This window comes from Bactrocera dorsalis, chromosome 3 (assembly GCF_023373825.1).
Source record: "Bactrocera dorsalis isolate Fly_Bdor chromosome 3, ASM2337382v1, whole genome shotgun sequence".
Lineage (NCBI taxonomy): Eukaryota > Metazoa > Arthropoda > Insecta > Diptera > Tephritidae > Bactrocera > Bactrocera dorsalis.
Genome location: NC_064305.1, coordinates 69,033,204 through 69,048,124, shown reverse-complemented (window position 1 = coordinate 69,048,124; position 14,921 = coordinate 69,033,204). Strand labels below are relative to the sequence as shown.

Sequence of the window (14,921 nt, the reverse complement as noted above, 5' to 3'; positions counted from 1 at the left end):
CTTGCAACTTGCCATTCATTAGTTTGGTGTTTTACTCTGTGTGGACCGTTGCATGCAGCCTGCAGGTACGGTTATTTGGCGGTGTTGTTATATCGCCGAGTGTTTTACTGGGAATCAGTAAAATGACTGATTTCCAGTAAAATACTCACGCAATCTCTACTAACACACCGTAGAAGTATGTATATTTACAGGGGTGGTTTGATAAATCAGAATTAAAATGCAACTCTGCTTTTCTCAAATAACAGTATACTGCTGTCAAGTTTTTTGGGCAATAAATTGTTCAGTTTTACTCTATTTTTTCTATTAATTTACGAAAATTTCACCAAAGATCAAATAGACCACATTTCAAAGACCTCTTAAGGTTGACTTGTGTTTTAAAAATATATAAATATACATATTTGGTAGATGTTCTTACTATCCAGACCTTGTCGATTCTCCACGGTCTTTGTGTACACACTCAGCTTCGACTGCTACACTTTCTTCACTACGCGCGGGACGTGGTCGGTCCAATATTATCCAGTAATAAATGCTGGGTCTCAAGACGGATGATCGTGTTGCGAATAGCACATTTTACCCTACATTCTTCAATTAATAACCCACCTACTTTAGTTATATTTTTAAAACACTGTCTTCTCCAGCCGCCACTGTATTTATACATTCAGAAATGCAATTATTCAGCAGTTAAATAAGGTATCCGTGGGTAGCGCCACCGCAATTCGGTTGCTGAATGTTGCTTTTAATTTCTTGCTAGCAGTAATTTGTCGCAGGAAATTGCTTGCTACAAAATGCGACATGCCACAAAGCGATATTGTTTTTGTTATTATATTTTAAATTTCAAGCAAATATTCAACGAAACGAAATATTCAAATTGCGAATATTAGCGGTTCTTTTAATAAGCTCAAAATGGTTTCTGCAAGTCACCATTTTTATACATAATTAGCTTAATTGGCTGGTTTTGGTTGAAATATTAACATTATTTTGGAATATTTGCTAATATACCAACATGAACTGGTTTTAAAATATTACTTATACGACATGGTAGACATATACTACTTTATATGTGGACCCTTTATAAATATCCCTTCTTCAAAATGTTTGTGATTTTTTCAATTTATTTTTTATTTATTATTTTTGTTTTTTCTTCTCTTTCTTTTTCATTTATGATAAGGTAGGACCTAAAGTAACCTCCACATTAGCAGATCTGTCATTAGTTTGATGTTCAATCATCAAGCCGTCATTTGTAAAAAACAGTCTTAAAAAACAAACAAACAGCAGTCAGGAACTTGAGGATTTGATAACGAATCAATTTCTTGTTTCTTTGGGTTTTCCTGACGAGCAAAGAAGCTACATAAACCATTTCACCTATATGGTCACACAAGGTCAAAAAATATCTGATGTTATTGTTGTTAGATAACCTTGAATGGGCGGTAAAGATCCGGTTGGTTGTCATCGAAGTCATCTACCGGTAGACACAGGAAACGTGCTGTTTCAACGGTTTGGACGATAGTGAGAGAGCTGTTAGATGCGTGGGGTTTGCTGGGAATTCAAAGAAGTGTTTAGAGACATGCGGGAACTCATTACACGATGGGCATATATTTGGCATGTCGAAGTCGATTCAGAATGAATAGGAGTTTAACCTGCTAAAGTATACAAGGTCCGGTGTGTTTAACGAGAGTACGAGTATTTGCTGACGACAGTCTTACCCCATGGCGCTCAAAAGCACAAAGGATCAAATAAATGTCTTGCTCAGCGCCTTGAAAATATCAGACATTTTCCGTACCACTTGGCAGTGTACAATTGGCATACTAATCATCATGTTAGGGTTCGAGGCCCATCTAAAACTTGTACCATACTTTGGGCCCGGCAGCCGGTTACATTGCAACTTTACATTCAACTAACAAAGTGTCAGTTCTTCACGCATTCTTCACGTATCTTCATAAGCAGATAGGAGCGAACTCCAATCGCTGCTGCTCTCTGTGATACCAAAATTAGGTCTGACCACTGCATCAGACTTCGTAGTCATAACTAATACAAGTTGAGCCTCGATACTGCTATGGACTGGTGACCGGGGGTTGGACCCCATACCCACATCATATACACACCCCACTCACATTCCTTGAACGCCTTCGCCGCCTAAATAATTCAAGCGCAAACGACTCTAACTTTTCGGCATTCCGACTAGTAAAAATCACACCGCTAACATCTAAACATCCATCAGTCCACCTAATCTCCATACCAGCAAGATACCGCGCCCCACTTAAACACCCGTATCTGTCAGATAGGTATCTCTGAAAGTTAGGACTATTGTACCAACGGTGTTGCCACCCACATCTAACCCCATCCCCCTCTCCACATCGCTACAATATACAGAACGAAGTTTCGCAAAGGTCACTGTATATTGTTGAGAGAACTCTAGCTCGTCATCTGCAATGTACGATGATTTGATTCCAAGTACCCCATGCAATAAGTGGGAGAAGCTGAAGGTGTTAATGTCGGTCAGTGCCTATCTAAAGTAAGCCGCGTCTAAAGTCTGGTCGGCGCACTGTTCGCTGACTTCGTTGTGGTCAAGAAAAAAGCTCTGGATATTCCAAGGAACCGACTTCGTTTCAGGCAGACGACTGCAGAGAGGGTTTCTGCGAAAATGCCGTGGACTTTTTAGGGGAGAGTGTTATGTTCTTTGCAAAGAAGAACCGAAAATGGTTAGAAAGATAGCCATTTACTTTTGAACACATGTCCATTGCCCATCGTCAATTCAGAGCAATCATCAGTGTACGAGTTGATAGAAATTCCCTCTTGTGTTTGAGGGAATTTCAAAATTTAGAAATTAAACAGTAACGGGGAGAGAACACCACCCTATGAGACCCTTTGCTTAATTCTTCTTAAATTGCAGATTTTACCGCGAAACAGTACGGACATACCCCACCTCTTCAACACTGGAGGGAGCGTGAATTATTCAATACCTTCAAGTATGTGTTTGCCTTTATCCTCTCACAGAGTGCTCTTTGCTTTGGAGCATAAACTATCTGGGCGTCTATGATGCTAAGTGCTGTATACTTTGCGGAAGCCATGCTGGTGATCTGCCAGACTCAAGTAATGTGTGATTGTCGGGGATAGTATACTGATGTGTTCCTCAGGTCCTAACAGAACTTCCAAATGAAAATATGTTTGCTAATACTTTTGTTTTAACTATGCTTTAATTAAAAAAAGAATGTTCCACTTAAACGCCCCTTCTAGATACATATATGTACACATATAATAAATATATACAAACGAAAGAATATTTTCTCATAACTCTCAGCTTTAGCTACTATCACGTTACTCTACCATAATTGCTCACTATTGTACACAATTTATGCTATAATCACATTGGATATTTATTGCGTGTGGGGCTTGGCTTGTCTCTTTGCTTTGTCTCCTAACTTTATTTAATATATTTATCACTTGATACTTTTAATTAAGAACTTCAAGCAAAAGCAACACGCTCACTGAATCGCTCGTATCTGACTTGTCGGCAAACTGAGCAAGCAATCGCGGGCCGACATAATCGACTTATTGGCTAATAAGTAACAATAACATGCAGCAGCTGACACACAAAGCGCTGTTATATGGTCATCGGTTGTTGTCGAGACGTTGTTAGTGCAGTAGTTGAGGTAGCGTTGCCACAGTTACTGGATGTAAGTGGCTGCATGGGATAATAATCTTTCAATTGAAAGCAAATGAACCTTGAAATGAACGGTGAGCCACTTATACACCAATATAAGTACACAGTTGCATTGTTTGGTCACTTGGCCGCAGGTGGGTTTATACCTTTAACACGTGTATTTAATTGAAAATATTATATTACTTTCGCCATCACCTTGACAAAGAAAATGCGCTCAAATCAAATTATAAATTGTTAATTGAGATGAAACGAATTAATTAAGAAGAATATAAAAGTGTATCGGGCTATTTGTGAAGCTCAGTCAATACATTTACAGACATATAAATCAATAAAAGCACAGTTTGTCCCATTTTGTCCTAATAATAACAGAAACATTATAGCTAGCATTGTTAATTCAAAAATACTCAAATACGCTTTTTGTTGCTAAAAAAAAATTTAAATTTTAAATTAAAAAAAAAAAAATAAAAATTATTAAATACATCATAAACTGTAATCTATAAAGATAAATCTGATGGAAAACGTAATATGGAGATTAATGCAGTTCATATCCTCTCTTTACATTTGGTTACTCATACGACCCTCCGAACTACATTGTATACTTTAGATGGTGGAGCGTATGAGTAACATATTTTAAATACAAATCGTCACCTAAAATGCAAAACAATGTATTATCAAAAAAATCGAAATTGATTTTTTATTGATTTGGAGCGACTACAATATGTTATATATAGTACATATATTTAAAAAATTTTCGGTTTCTGCCTCCGTACTCTCAGGGCGTACCATCTCGCCGTGATCCGTCTAGCAGGCCTTTCGGAAATTTCAATGTGTATCGTTTTTAACGACTTCACGAGATGGTTTGGTACTCAAACGGTTGGCACTCATCTCATCAGCTATTTCTTTTTCCACAATAGCCTTGTTACCTGAAGAATTATTCGAGCAAAATTCTATTACGCATTCTTGTTCGAATTGTTCGATGGTTGACCTATCATTATATAAGTAAATCTGCTGTTTGGACTTTAAGTGGAATTATATGGAAAGTGGTGGTGATCAAGGGCGAGTTTAACCATTCTCAAACTCTTTCAAAAAGAAGTTTTAAGGAATACTCATTACTATTATTTGAGATATCAACAGAGTTTTTTATTTATTTCTGACTTTACGGGCAGTTATAAGAAAAGGTAAATAAATACTGAAAATATCTACTTCTCTGTTATTGACACATTTTTCCCATAACCTGAAAATGTATAAAAAACAAGTAAGAAAGGGCTAAGTTCGGGTGTCACCGAACATTTTATACTCTCGCATGATAAAGTGATAATCGAGATTTCATTGTCCGTCATTTACATATTTTTTTATTTTGCTGTAAAATTAATTAGAAATAAATTGTGAGAGATTTACCGATATTTTCGGTGAAAAATTAGGTTAGGTTAGGTTAGGCACTGAGTTCTTCGTGTTCGATATCAGGGACCTTGAAAAGTTATAGTCCGCTCACGACAATTTTTCCACAAGGGATACCTCAGCTCAAATACCGTATTTGTGCAAAGTTTTATTCCGCTATCATCATTGGTTCCTAATGTATATATTATTACAGAGAAGGCATCAGATGGAATTCAAAATAGCGTTGTTTTGGAAGAAGGCGTGGTTGTGAACCGATTTCACCCATATTTTGTACATGTCATCAGGGTGTTAAGAAAATATTATATACCGAATTTCATTGAAATCGGTGGAGTAGTTCCTGAGATATGGTTTTTGGTCTATAAGTGGGCGACGCCACGCCCATTTTCAATTTTTAAAAAAGGTCTGGGTGCACCTTCCTTCTGGCATTTCTTCCGTAAAATTTAGTGTTTCTGACGTTTTTTGTTAGTCGGTTAACGCACTTTTAGTGATTTTCAACATAACCTTTGTATGGGAGGTGGGCGTGGTTATTATCCGATTTCTTCCATTTTTGAACTATATATGGAAATGCCTGAAGGAAACGATTCTATAGAGTTTGGTTGACATAGCTATAGTAGTTTCCGAGATATGTACAAAAAACTTAGTAGGGGGCGGGGCCACGCCCAATTTTCCAAAAAAATTAGATTCAAATATGCCCCTCCCTAATGCGATCCTTTGTGCTAAATTTCACTTTAATATCTTTATTTATGGCTTAGTTATGACACTTTATAGGTTTTCGGTTTCCGCCATTTTGTGGGCGTGGCAGTGGGCCGATTTTGCCCATCTTCGAACTTAACCTTCTTATGGAGCCAAGAAATACGTGTACCAAGTTTCATCATGATATCTCAATTTTTACTCAAGTTACAGCTTGCACGGACGGACGGACAGACGGACAGACAGACATCCGGATTTCAACTCTACTCGTCACCCTGATCACTTTGGTATATATAACCCTATATCTGACTCTTTTAGTTTTAGGACTTACAAACAACCGTTATGTGAACAAAACTATAATACTCTCCTTAGCAACTTTGTTGCGAGAGTATAAAAATGCAAACATCCAAGTTTTTGGTCTGATTTTTTATTTTTATATTTTTATCTCTATCTCATACAAAAAAAAATCTTATACGAAATTTCGTTTATTTTTGCCTTCTTATATTCCAAATGCACTGTATTCTTTTCTAGACCAAAAATATTGAAATAACACACAATTTTTATTTATTCTCGTATTATGTATAAATACAAGCATGTGTTTGCGTTAATAAATCACTGCAAGGTCATATACGATGAAGGTAACCGCCGCACAATAGCCTGAAATTATTATATAATTTTTAATTAAATGTTAATTAAGCAATAAATGAATCAGTGTGGTAAAAAACAACAACAAAAATACAGCAGCGCAGCACAAAGCGGCGTAAAACTCGAAATTTTTTATGGCATACTCAGGTGGCGCTTGACGGTATCGCACATAATTGCTATTGTAATAAAATTTGTATTGTTTGTTGGTATTGCTGTAATACGTTTTTTTTTATTTTTGCCTTGCACTAAAGTGACCAATGCACTTTAATCTACACTTTGCTCTTGCATTATTACCAACGCTCCGCGCACATGTCTTTCCGCCTGTCCATCTTCCTACGGCGGTCTATCCGTCCGTTTGTCCGTCCATCTGTCCACTTGTTTGTCTACTTTACTGACATGTGTGCACACTGTGGACCAACGAAATGCCGGCAGCAAAACAAAGGGAAGCCGCAACAACCACCTACTCGCCACTCGCATTCAAGTGCATTTCAAACTAAAACATATTTACATATGTATGTTCATATCAATGTGTATATAACAAGACCTTGCATACATATATACAATATGTGTATGTGTGAGGGTGTGAGTGTGTGCATGCGTGAATAATTTGAAGTGTACGGTGAGTCGGCCAGCGGCACTTCATTTCTTTGTATGCAGACATGCGTACATATCTACCCATATATCGTTGTAAATTATACATATAAGTCTGTAATTATTTGTGTGTGGGCAGGTGAGTGTTGCAAATATACAAATATATAATCTCTAAACCACATTCTCATGCTCACAAATATTAATATAATTCCTCAAACATGTGAGGCGTGGTTAGCCTACACCACAATCCCCGTAACCATGTGGAAACTCTCTCTCCCTCTCCCTCTATTTGAATTGACTAAAGTGTATTGCTGCAACTTGGCTGTAGCGATCAATCCATGCAAAGCAGAAACAATCATGCCATGGTAGACTCATTTACACATATTTATATTTAAAGTTCAAAAACTGATCGCGGAAGGACCATCTTAGAGAGATTTCCTATGTTAAGACCTGAAATACATCATCATTATGTTTAGTTAATCCAGGAAGTGTACTAGGAATCTAGCAGCTGTTGTTATTATTATTATTGTCGAGTGCACCTAAGCACTATTGACTACAATATTTAAAAATTTCCAAGGCCAAAGTTCTTGGTAGGATAAAGCTCTGGGTCAATAAGTGGTCATGGCGCTGTAATTATAGGATGATACTATTATGATAAAAGAGCTGAATAGCAAAGTTTCCAGCAGTCATCAAAGATGTATTTCTCATAGAGCGCTATCCGCAGCAGACAAAGATAAACCTCTGATCACACTTCTGTGAAGAAAAATCTGTACATAAAATGCTTTAGATGTGACTAAAATCTTATAGGATCACTCTTTGCAACAAATAACTTAGATAATCATGGGAATTCCATTACAAATCATAGAATCTTTGACTTCTGTGAACAATTTTCGCAATTCTCGATTTATTTTGGATCTCCGACTTCTACACAAGCACCTAAACAAGATGAAACTCGAAACCAAGTTGGAGTGTTTTCGTAAATTCGGACGACATCACCTAGCCTGCATAGCCAATGTCATCTCATATCTCATCCACCTTCATCGTTCCATCGAATGCGATATTCGCCGTGACCAATACGCAAAGAACCAAAAATTTTCCGCAGAATATTTATCTCGAAAACTCGTAACGTCGACTCATCAGATGTTGTCATTGACCATGCCTCTACACCATATAGCTGGACGGTAATAATGAGTGACTTATAGAGTTTGGTTTTTGATCGTCGAGAGAGGACTTTATTTATTTCTCAATTGGCTACTCATTCCGAAGTAGAACCTATTGGCAAGAGTTATTCTGCGTGGGATTTCGAGACTGACGCTGTTGTTTATGTTAATGCTGGTTCTAAAATAGACGAAATTATCTACAACTTCAAAAATAAAACTGTCAGCAGTGACGCGCGAGCCTAGTCGCGACGACTGTTTGCTTGATGACAGGAGATATGTCGTCTTGCACTCGTTCACTAACAGACCCATTTGCTTCGCTTCCTCATTCATTCTGGAGAAAGCGGAACTAACGGCGCGGATAAATAATATCTAGACCAAAATTTATAAATAGAGAATGAATGGTAATTCGTGACTTAATTCTAAAAATTTTATAATACTAAGACAACAATAATATTAACAACAATAATAAAATATATGATTGTCATTTTCGGAATTTTACAAGTAGATCTAGTGAGACAATCGGCTTACTCCAGCTTTTTTTGTTTTTTTTTTTTTGCTATCCAGCTTAGGTTAATTTGGCTTATGAGGTTGATTCTAACAGGGATCTCACTTGAACACCTTAGAACGCCGTTTAGTTACCTAAGACGCCTATATATTTGATCTTAAGACCCTAACAAACCACAAAGCGCTTTGTGCCTATGAAAAATTTGTTGAGGCGGCTAATATCAGTTTTTGCTGTCGCCTGGTTCGTCGTAGGAAAACTGCCAAGATATTTCAACTTCAGTCTTACAAAATCTGCATAATAAAAGAGAAAGTGTCTGAACTTTTCCACCTCATCCTGCTTCAAAATACTTTGATGACATTTGCTAAGAACAAATAGTTTATTAGATCTCCTCCAGATGGATCTTGTAATGGCGTTGATCATAATCGACCGGTGCTAGATGCCATTGGAAATTCAACTCGGTCTCACTCTAATGTGAGCGGGGAATTAATGCTCCCTTTGATTAGCTCCACGGCTTTGCAGTTGCCAGTACTTCTATCTGGTGAGAATAAACACCTGTTAACTAGCTTTGTTCGCATAATTAGCCAGTTCGACGCTAGTATTGTCGCTCTGCTCAATGTTGAATGCTCACCTCCTGAAAGAGCCTGCACTTTGCAGCAGTGTGTTCCGCACCTCAATAGCAACCACTCTCGTATATCAAGTAAAAATTTTCTCGAGAAAACTACATAAAAATATATAATATGGCATATACTGCGGCGGTGAGTAGGAGAAACTCAATCAAATAGCTAGTGAAGGCTAGCTTGAAATTGGAACCTGTGTGTTTTTTCTCAAACCAATGGTCGTCAATATAGTTCAAATTTGCTTCTGGACCCTTTTAATAAAGTCACTACAAATCTAGCCATTTAAATTAGTTAGAAAACCTGGTGGAATGGTAAATTAACTGAAACCTTTTGAAATTCTACGCTTCCAGATTTCATGCGCTCCAACTTAAAGTAAATATTGGCGTCGTACATAAATTAATTAATAACAAACTTATTGGCTATTAATTTTAAGTGCTTGAGCAAAATTAATTCGTGATTCAATTTGGCGTTATTAATTGCAATGATTTATTACATGAGTGTAAATACATACGGTTATGTACATACTTAGGTATAACTGTTTCTGAGAGCTCTCAACAAAGCATTAATGGATTAAATTAATATTCCTACGTAATTAAACACTTATATTAATGAAAGGTTTTGCATAAATCGATTTATTATAATAAGCGAAGTATGCGTTTGGTTAGGGATATGGAATTTTGAGAATTCGAAAATTATAATCTCTAACAAATAAATAAGTAAATATTAAATTCTAGTATAACCGAACATTTTATGCTATTTCAAACCAAATGGACCGACTAGATCTCGAATGCGAAAAAAAGGTAGCAGAGAAAATTTTAATCCTGAAGCGTCGACAAGCATAGGTGCATATTCTGAGCAGATGGCCATCCCCTCCAAATGCAATAACGAAATCACGGCAAGCGATCGGGTTTTTTTTTTATTTTTATAGTAGGAGAAGCATCGAAAGCCGGAGTGCGGAACTCTGCTAGACCTAACCAACTCCCAACTCAAGACTCTCAGATGGAATCACCAGATAAGGTTCCTTCCCTTATTTTTCGAAACCGAGGACAATGAAAAATCACGTATTTAGAGTCTTCTATGGAATCCGTACACATCGACAATACGGACTGACGTCATTTTGAAATTTATATAGATAGCCTCTGAAGCATCCATGCCCGCTTGATATTTGGCTTAGGTGGAAATCCAGGTCCCATGTTGTCTAGTTATCTACATATAGATGTCAGGTATAAGTCTGTGGGTCCACTGGCCTTTGGTTGAGCTTTGCCACCGTTGCTGCCATATAGTTATGTTCTTCGTTCTCTCCACTCTTTTTTTTTTTGATTTCTGTAATTGGCGCTGATGGTTCATATAATCTCCCAAATTCTTCTTTCCGCATGTTTATGGGCGGCATACTAGCTAGTACTTCAGCTGCTTCGCTGCCATGCCTCTACCAGCAAATATTTGGGAACACCTGTCAATGGGTATGTTCAGTCCTTCGTCCCAAAACCTTAGTCCTTTTTTTAATGGTTGGCAATGCCGTAACCAAAGGCAATAGGAAGAAGGAAAAACGAAAAAAGGAGAAACAGCTGATCGAGAAAAACAAAACGGCAAATTAAAATAAAGCGCACATTTTGATCCGCTGTTATAAGGGGAAAAATATAATTTAAATTTTATTTTATGCAATTTGCCACGAAAAGAAACAAGTAAGTAAAAATAAAATGTTTAGTACAAACCAGATTTTATTTATCTGTTTTCGCAAATGTTTAGGAACTACAAAGATCTACCGTCTACCTCACTCAAACACTAATATGCAACCCGAAAGCGATCGCGCCCGTGCTGAACAAATGCCAAACCCATCAAATGACGAAGTTATCCTCTATGGCACTCCAAATGCAGCACTAGAGGAAAGAGTGTTCAAAAATATGAGAGATGCTGCTCAGTGGCCGCATATTCAGAAGGACGCAAATCGAAAAAGAGTTTCAAAATTAATGCAGTTGCCACCAAGAAACACAAACAAGTCGATTCAAAGAGATTTCCGCAAAAAGTTGTCACCTCGAGGACACTTCTGATTTTAAAAATTATCAACTGACAAACAAAAAATTACGTAGCAAGAAATAATAAAGAAAATCGTTTATAAACTCATGAAAATACAAGTTCCAAATAAATTATATAGAAATAAAGTTAAATAAGTACTGAAAAGTCTGAAGTTTTTATGTTGAAGACAAAGTTTCTGATATATGATATCTTTTCCATTGCTTTATCTTTGATATCGCGTAAAGTTGATAGAAGATTATGAAGGCATCATGTTGTAAGCGTCGCTTTATTAAAATTTTCGAACCATTAACATATTCTGTCATATTCCACTATATATATTATTTTATATATATAAATTATTATTTTCACTCTTGCAACATGTTGCTACCAAGTAACTATAATACAAGGTGCGTTCCAAAGTAAACAGGACTTTAAAAAAAAATAACAGAAAATGTTTTTTCGGCAAAATTAATTTAATTTATTCCAAATACTAATCTTCTTCTGCTTCAATACAGCTTTTTGCACGCATGTCGAAGGAGTGTTTTAGCTCGTTGGCCGGTATGGCCGCCAGTATGCCGGTGCAAGCCTTTTGAATGGCCTCTATGTCTGCATAACGCTTTCCTTTCATGGGCAAATGCATTTTTCCGAAAAGGAAGATGTCGCACGGTGCCAAATCAGGTGAATACGGGGAGTGGTTAATGGTTTAAATGTGGGTTTTGACCTCTTTAATGATGTTCTTGGAATGTTGGGTTCTGAGAAATTTTTGGTCGTCAGTCAATTTGTGTGGAACAAATCGTGCACACACCTTTCGTAAGCCCAAATGTTCGGTAAAAATGCGATAAATCGATGTTTTGGAGATGTTCAATTCCATTTTCATGAATTTCATTTATGATTTCGGCTGATGTTTGATGAGTTCACGCACAGTTTCGATGGAATTTCCGGTGATCACGGATTTTGATTGGCCCAAATGTTGATCGTCATTTATGTCGTCACGAGAGCAGAGATAGCATATTCTAATGCATAGATGGCGTCACCAGGGGACTCTAGATTCAAAAAGTCCCGTTTAAAGAAATATAATATAATCAGAAGTAAACGTTATTTACAATAAAACAAAGCTTGTTGCAACCAAATTTGGAAAGCATTTGGCTTGCTTTTACTCTCAATCCTAAGTTGAGTTCAACCATTCGAAGTAGAGTGACGTCACTAGCACCTTTTAGCCAAAGCTCCGTCACCCCAAACACTACTAATTTCACTTTCTGACACTTTAGACAGTTTTCCTTTATATCAGAGTTGCTGATGCTCAGTTGATTTTTCCTGCTCTCTTGCTGTCGACAAATATTTTGTCGTACCGTGTATTTCGGCAAAATGAATAGTCGTCAACTAAGCTTAGTAAACAGCGACTTCGACAATGCGGCAAGCAGTCACTCTTCCTCTGCTCTGCACAGACGGGCATCTTTCAGTTATTGCCCTATAATTGGTTGTACTCACGCTCGTCAGTTTGATGAGTGACGAGTGGTCTTCTAGCTCAGGGGTTAGTGCGAGAGAAGAGAACGCAAGTAATTGCTCAAAGAAAGTTGGAGGCTATATTGTAATAATTTTTTTATTCATGTTTTGCTTGGTGGGTCATTTGATTTTCCAATATTATTGTTTTGCTAACTAAATATGTACATTTTACTTTGATTATTGCTTTATGTAATTTCCTGCTTTTCATGTTTTGGTTTTTTTTTTCATTTTGTATGCCTTTTCTATACCTTTTCTTCGTCAGCGCAAATATTCGGCATGCTCAAGGTCTCGCGGCGTTGCTTTCGGCGTATTTCAAGCATTCTTTCTCAAATGTTTCAAATTTTTGTTACTGTGCTTGTACATATGTACGTTGCTACGCATTTATTTGTATAAATTTTCCGCTTTTTTCCTCTGCAGCTACATTCAAGCGCCACAGGCGCACACTTCCTTAGAAGTATAAATATGCTTTTATATCCCTTTTACGGCGTTTTTCGTAATTCTTTAGATTTCTTTAAGCATTAAAATTAAAATATATTTGTTTTTGTTTTGTTTTTTTTTTTTTTTGCAATTTGAATGCTTTACTTAATTTGGTCTGCGGCATTGACACGCCGCTGCTTACTCCAACAATTACTTAATGTTGCTGTTGATTTCTGCGACAAAGTTGCCTCATTAAATTTATGCTGCGTGGAAGTTGTAAATAGTAGATGGCGGGTAATTAAAATGCCAGGCAATTAGACGAAATTTACCATTTTTATGCTTTGTTAAGTTTTATAGCAATTCTACACAGTTTCTTTTTGTTACCCTACTTAGCTATTTGACTTGAAATTTGCTACTAATTTCTTAATGTTTTTGATTACGTGTTATTGTTGCACTTTTTATGCCCCGAACAGAGAATATTATGTTTGCCAGTAAGTTAGAGACTCTTCAATGTATACAACGGGGGATCCAACTAGACGCTCAACCTTCCCAAGCGACATCACTTTGTTTTATGGGCTCTTAAAAATTTCAAAAGAAGATCCGACGTTTTCGAGCCAAACTTTGTTCAGCGAAGAGGCCCATTTCTGTATCAACGGATATGTAAACAAGCAAACTTTACTCATTTGGGACAAAGTGCAACCGAAACGGAATCAAGTGTGGCCATTACATCCAGAAAAAACAACGGCCTAATGTGGTTTGTGGGCCAGTGGAATCATCGGTCTATATTTCTTCAAAAATCATGACGGTGAGAACATAACCGTCAATGGCGACCGTTGTCGTGCCATGATAACCGACTATTTGATGCCTGAAATTGAGGTCGTGATCTCGGCGACATTCTACAAGTTTCGAGTTTCTACAAGATGTCACTACGTCCCACACATCGCATCGTTCAATGGATTTATTGAGAGAGCACTTCGGTGAGCAGATAATTTCACGTTATGGGCCGGTCGATTGGCCACTTAGATTGTGTGATATCACACCGTTAGCCTTTTTCTTGTGAGGATTTGTAAAATCTAAAGGCTATGCGGACAATGCCGTTTCGATTCAGGCCTTGGAGCAAAACATCACGCGAGTCATTCGTCAGCTACCAGTCGAATTGCTAGAACGACTTTTCGAAAATTGGATTCAACGCATGAACCACCGGACGTAGCCGCGGCCAAAATTTGAATGTTTTATGATAACTTTTGGTACAACAATGAAATCAGGTCAGCACTTGTCCTAACCCTGATATATTATAAGTATTTTCGAACTTTGGCTTGACTTTCTATATTATGTAATGTTCAATCTGTGGTATATCTTAATGAAAATGTTGTAATATTAAATCTGGATATAATTAGGTTAATACATTCCCTCACCTTTTAACCTCATAAAAGGATTTCAAACCTCCGCTTGATCTTATGTATGCTGTTTACACCGGTAAATATATAAGATATCGTAGAAAAATTAAGTGAAATTTGACATTCGATGTCTGATAGTTTTATGTCGAAAATGTGTGAGATGGGTCCAAGAATTACCCCAGCTCCCATATATTAGGTTATCTCCCTTCCGCCTTTTCGTCTTTTGAATTTCACGGCTATGTATAAAGCGCTACAGAGCTCGTGTCTGGCAATACTATAATATACATCTTTGAAAGGTCTCGACATAGCCTACAAAACAACGCT

At 37.2% G+C, this 14,921-nt stretch overlaps 1 protein-coding gene and 1 long non-coding RNA gene across 4 annotated transcripts in view; both read left to right on the top strand.

Moving 5' to 3' along the window:
* LOC105228997 (GTP-binding protein Di-Ras2) overlaps positions 1 to 14,921 on the top strand; it is a 70,890-nt gene that overhangs the window by 44,848 nt on the left and 11,121 nt on the right. The window lies entirely within an intron of this gene.
* LOC109579750 (uncharacterized) lies at positions 10,629 to 11,328 on the top strand. Its single transcript, XR_002183955.3, has 2 exons — positions 10,629 to 10,949; positions 11,014 to 11,328. It is a non-coding gene; the product is annotated as an uncharacterized LOC109579750 (long non-coding RNA).